The sequence below is a fragment of the Magallana gigas genome, chromosome 4 (assembly GCF_963853765.1).
Source record: "Magallana gigas chromosome 4, xbMagGiga1.1, whole genome shotgun sequence".
Lineage (NCBI taxonomy): Eukaryota > Metazoa > Mollusca > Bivalvia > Ostreida > Ostreidae > Magallana > Magallana gigas.
The window spans coordinates 49,623,449-49,630,252 of NC_088856.1; positions in this window are offsets into that span (position 1 = coordinate 49,623,449).

Here is a 6,804-nt window from a genome sequence, read left to right on the forward strand (position 1 = left end):
ATTAATACTTTATAATTTAGAGCAAAATTAATCACAAAATTAATCACTAGCTAATCAAGTTGAGAGAAAACAAAAATCTAGACAAAATCCACTGACTTGTGATTGACTTGTGATGTGTACACAATGACCTTCTCGATATACATGTACATACAAAACGACATGAATACAAAAAATACAAACAGATATACAAAGCAAATATATAGGAATTGGTATATAATATATTTACTAATTCAGCATCACAAATAAAGATCTATGAAATGGAGTATTTACGGCATGAATGCTATCATGCAGTTTGATATTATTGAAAATTATTTGTTCTACTTACATAATATAATTATAGTTAAGGTGACATATTTAACATTATTTGATTAATTTGCTTATTCAACATGCGGAAAAGAGGTTACGAGATCAACAGGAAGGGAATTACCTTAAAAAGCTTTACAAAATAAATACCATTTTGCAGTAAAAAATTACAAAAAATTGATAGAGCTCTGATGTTTTGACGTATCTAGTTATTTTAAGTATTGTAGATCCGTAATTATTTTGGCACAATCAAGTTTCTTTTTAGGGATTTTGGCTATTCTCGTCGCCTTTTTTACCGATGATTACGATATCTTAAATGCTTGCATGGACAGATTGATGTTCATTATTCAGTTGCTGATTACATAATCTCCCTTCACACACGAATGACCCGAGACGATGTCACCGGTAAACTAACGAAGCTACTGCTCCAGACACGTGTGTGTCTGGGGTATGTATACACATGGTACACGAGTCTGGAGAACAAAGAGGAGGTTTCACACCTCTAGACTGGTAAATTGATTTGTGTATAATTAGCTACTCAATTATTATCAGCTAAAACATAAATTAAATTAGACTGTGTAAAATAAGCATTCATTAGCTAATACACGGGTATAGTCCGTCAATCAGTGGTTAAAGAATCATGCATGAGACTATCAAAAAGAAACTAATGTTCAAAATATGCCTTAATTGTTACTTATCTTATCATTTAAAAAATGACAAAACTCACAATTCAGCAATTTAAACCTTGTTTAAAAAATGCAATCAAGTAATAATGAAGTAATAATTTCGGAAGTAATTACGTCCCTGGTCTTAATTTCTTGTCCAATAAAGAACACCTTTCTTTCGAGCGCTATAGTCAGCAATTTAACTCCAAATAGCTTAAATTAAATTGTTATACTAACACCGAATCATTATTAAAACTGAAAGAAACTTTAACATATCTTGACAAAGGATGTAAATAAGTGTAAAATAAAATTCCATTATCGTATTTTCAAAGAAGTTACGAGACAAACTTCATCATGCGGCCAACTTGGACTTAAATTTCGCCTTGATCCATTAATAATCCCTCGATTGTTTGTTAAAATGTGCATGCTATTTTGATTGTTAATAGTCCGAAATCAATATTAAAATGAATAATCGGGCAATATTGATGTAATATCGGGCAGGTAGCATCGTTTTTGATTGCCCCCCCCCCCCCCCCCACAATTCAAAAAGGATGCTACCTGCCTGAAATTACATCTCAGACTCATCCAAAAAATCTTGACAAGCAGGCAAAAAAATAAAAAATAAAGGGGAAATTGAAATCTTAAATATCCTTATTCGTGGGGGGGGGGGGGGGGGGGGAGCGGGCGTGGTTTATATCTGTAACTTCGATTTCACTCTTAATTTCCTTAATTAATACTTACATACTCCCCCAAAAAGTGAGGGGGGGGGGAGGCTCCATGATAATTCAATTTTTTATATGTAAACATGGTAAATGCAAGCTCCCACCCTCCCCCCCCCCCCCGATGCTACGTGCCTGAATTTTATGTCTCATACGAGGAATAGACCCCCCCCCCCCCACGTTACCTTTTACAAAAAAATATTTCAAAAAATATTTCTTATAACAACAGTGCCTTGATTGATTGTCAATTTGCTACATAGGATACACATGTGATGCAAAATGTGTCACACATTTGACTAAATTCATGAAGCAAACGTTAACAAGTTTCCAAATTCGGCATTTTTGTTCAATAAAATATGGGTTTAAACTCAAACAACAGTATATTTAGTCATTCAGGGTCGATAAAAAAAATGTTCATATATAGAAAATGCAATGCAAGAAAACAAACAGTTTTCATACGATATTCTTGTTTCTCATATTATAGTAGTTGACCCAGTGACGCCACAGTTCATCCCGCGCCAAATCGGCTTGATTAAAAATCGTTCTGAAGGTGTGAAATCGGGTTTCCCCCAAATATCTCGAAAAGTACACCAGGGACAAACGGTATCTAGACTACCTACATGTAAAGTGCGGTCAATTTTTGATATGATGGAGATCTATATGTGAAAACATCCTGAAAATTTAACTGCGGTCGCATGAGTACTCATCAAATGTTCAAAAGAGAGAGAAAGAGAGAGAGAGAGAGATTTCAAAAAATAAAATGAAACATTTGGTAAATGGTTAATGGTTAATTCATATATAATTTCTTTTATAGGGAAATAATATTGTAACCCGTTAATTGAATTTGAAACAAAAATTTCACTTTTGTGTTATCCTAGAACCGTACATCTCGGATTTAATTACAGGTAACAAGTCTTAAACAGTCGGGGATATAATTACATGTATATATAAAACGAACCACCGAGGGATAAGAATTTTAATCAAGGTGACAGTCTGGCAATTAACGGGTTGATGTATGCAACATTGCCACCTTTGATCTTCTGTACTATGTATGTGCATGTATTTTTAAAATACACTTATTTGATATACTGTTACTTACACGTATGCAGGTAATGTACACAAGTACAGAAACTCGCTCAAGCTGAGCTCGGTGCAACCAACCAATAGAAATAGCGTTTGTGAAATTTATTAAACTTAGCGACAATTTGAAGTCTTGTTACCTTCTTACATGTATCAAAACAACAACAATCACATTGAAAAAAAACCCCAAACAGTCTCACTATAATGACTAAATCAAACTACAAAACTTGATACAGTTATTTAAGCATGATTTTGAACTCAATATAAAACATTTTTTTTCAAAGGTTCAATGATATTTTACTCTCTTTTATTAAAAAAAATCCGTACAATGGGTAACAATGCGGCGTAGACAATCGCCGTTATTGACGATGTGGTTCTTGTTCTGTGCACCTCACTCCATGAAACATGATATGAGATTGTCCTAGTATTCCGAATTCTTTTAAAAGGGGGGGGGGGGGGGGGGGTGTATTTAACAATCGGGTTCGCAATTCAACATAATTATTACACTCCAAGATGGAAACTGGGAACATTGAGAAATGAGTACATGAGAAATATGAGAAGTTTATGAGCATTAGATATGAAAAAAACGTCATCATTGGGTAAACATTTCGTTGTTTACAATCTGCATAAGGTATTTTTTTAGCGTTGCATTAGTACTGCACAGCAACATTTACAATGGTCATTCTTATCTGCTGAGGTAAAGAACTGCACCTGTTAGACGCTCACTATCTATACATCATTGTGCGAAATCTTCATCTCTTTTCGGATGGATTTTTAATACACTGATTTTAGGTGGGAAGCGCCTATGGTAATTACCAGAAAGAGCTATATAATATGTAATGAAATTATTAGTTCTGTCTTCCCACAAATGTTTATTTAAAAATAAAATTTGGTGTTATGACTAGTCATAACACCAAATTTTATTTTTAAATAAACATTTGTGGGAAGATAGTTCCTAAGAAATAGATAACAAGAAAGTCTAATTAGATGGATTAAAAATGAAGAACCAAATAACTATTTATTTAGGATTAGAATCTGCATTTTATAGCAAACATGCACCTACAGTATTTTGAAAAATCAACACAATACAATCTCACATGTCTTTAAAAGATTAATATCAGATGAAAATATGAAATGTCTGTACAGTTGTTGATCCAATCAATTGCCATGAGACAGAGTTTAATGTTATGTGCAAATTAAGGTGAAATAACAAAAGAAAATAATTTATTATGAGAAATCATGAGAAAGATATCTGCGATATATGGGAAAATTTATCCTATGTGAAAAATCATGGGATATATCCTATTTTCTTTATTATGTGGGATTTTTTGTCCTATATGGGAGAATTAATCCCATCTTTTATGAATGATGGGATTTTTTCTCCCACATGGGACAATTTATCCCACAATACTTTTTCTCCCATGGGATTTTGGTGGGGTTTGAGATGGGATGAAAAATCCCACCAAAATCCCATGGGATTTTGATATTTGAGAGACAATTACAAGAAAACTAGGGCAATGTGTACATTCATGCTGACATGATAGGATCAAAGTAAAATGTCCCACCAAGATATATAAACAAAAGTAAGCTATGTCCAACGGAAATGGTAGCTAAAAGCCCGGACTTTGTCATGTCCGGACTTAAATGTCGCACTGTTTAAGCCAAATGTGAATCCAAGATATCTTGGGACAGAGTATACCGAGTGTTATTGCCTCCAGATCTATTTCTTACGGAAAGTTATAGTTTATTCATAGCTCTATAGAAACAGCCAGACGCAAATCTACACAACCCGTTTATCGATTGGTCGAAATCTACAGTGGCTGATACTGTCAAGAAACTGACAGGACTAAAGTTGACAGGCCCTGTTTATCGATTGGTCGTAACCTACAGCGACCCAAGAAAAATCACGGATTGCACGAAATAATCAAGATAATGTTAGAATCAATCTCACTGGAGACGATTTGGCTGGGGTTTGGGGATTTTTTTTTTTGGGGGGGGGGGGGGGTGTTTTTTAGCCAACGTACTTATGTTCATTAACATGTACAGTAATTCAGTGAATTTTACTTACTTTTCATTATCAATTTATTAATTGGTTAAAAGAAATATATTGAAATAAACAATATAAACAATATAATACTTTCTTTGATGGTTCATGTGGGTTATTAAGGTAAAGATCATTGCAGTAAAAACATTACAATCCAAAGTATGAATTTGTAACCACAGATTCTCTTGGTCACGTACACTAAAATCTTTTCCACAAATATATGCTTTAAAGTTCTGAAGGCCATGCACTGTTTCATTCTGAAACAAGTCAATGCTTCCAGGGCATTAATTGTTGCAACAGGGCATACACATTTATTTCATTGCATTTAATTCTATTCCGATATACTAGTATTTAACTTTTTCAAGTGCCTTCGTCTGTAACAACACTACTTATCAACTTTTGATTTGATTACGCCCCGACCATAATGATCAGTTATGATACTCAAAGAATTATTTCTTATTCCTTAAGTAACGCTTAGGATAAAGTAAAACTGTTAAGCATGCCGAAATTTAATTAGGATAAGAGGTACTAAGTAGGAATTTTATGGGAAATGTTATTGAAAATCATAAAAATTATAAACATTTTATGCAAGTTATTTAATATACGGATATGAAGCATATTTATGTCGATATGCACATGAATGATTGCATCTTGACATAAAATCTTACATGAGATAACAAAATAGTTGCAGCTTGTGAATATTATGTTGCATTTGGAAACGGATTTTTTTTTTTTCATTGAAGTGGAATTACATATCATCACAAAATGGCTCACATTCGATTGAAACGAAATTTTGTTTTATTAAAACATTTTATAGACAACAATACGTCACTTACTCCTTAACCGAGTGGATAAAGTGTCGGACATGATAAAAGATAAAAAAAAAAAAGTGTAGAGCATGTGATCCGTACATCAAGAGTTTGAATCCTGCAAGGGCTTTTGTTGTAACTTACTTTATTGAATTTTTTTTATATTCAATTTTTATTCCCAAACTGCAAAATTTTCGCTTATTTGACATATGTATAATTTATTTATCATTTTATTCTTCATAATCATATGATTGACTCTTAATCTGAGTGACTTTTCAGGTGTGTTTTTCCACCTTAAGATGATAGGGGACATCTCCATATTGTGACGTACGTCCTATCGAAACAAACAATCAAATCAATCATTTTATAATGTTTTTCTTTCCCAAATTTGCTACCTAACAATTTTACCTATCTAAAATTTTTTAAAATAATATTCTTGGTCAAATATTGCATGATTTTAAAATTTTAAAACCGTTAAAAATATTGTAACATGTTTCTCTAACAAAAATAAATATAAAGGTTCTTTTTAAGGTATACATAATTTTCCTAAGATACTCTGAGTATTTTGATTGATCCGATCATAAAAAGATTTTCCTCTACTCTTCCTGCATTTTAATGATTTGCTTCTATTAAGATGATTTTACCGGAGACTTCACCAGGTATTCTATAGACTGGGTATCCTGTCACAGCAGAGTCCCCGGTACTGGGTTCCTATTAATATTTGGAACCAGGTGCCACAATCTTGTGCAGATCCACTATGTCCCGATTCCCAACTTAATTTCCCATATACCAATACTGCTGGTGACACTACATGTATATTTTATTCCTACCCTAGCCTTTCCTGACGTTTAACTTCTTAATACTTTCCTTCTCAGTATACTTTCTCAGCTGTTTTCTCTTTGAGCTTCTCAGCCAGACTGCCTCAGCTGCCGGCTTCAGCTATTCCCTTGGAACAGTTCATTCTAAGGGGTGTCAGGTCATTCCAATTTTATGTGTGCGTTAAATTCGTTTCACTACCTTGGTTATAACAAAAATTTTAATCTACACTAGAGCAAAACGTCGCTAGAGTACATGTAGCAAGCGTGCAGTAAGGCCAGGACAGACTAATATACATCTATTGACGCGGAAACGATGTTCATAAACACTGTCAGGTGATCTTATCACGAACAAGAATAAGGAACGGA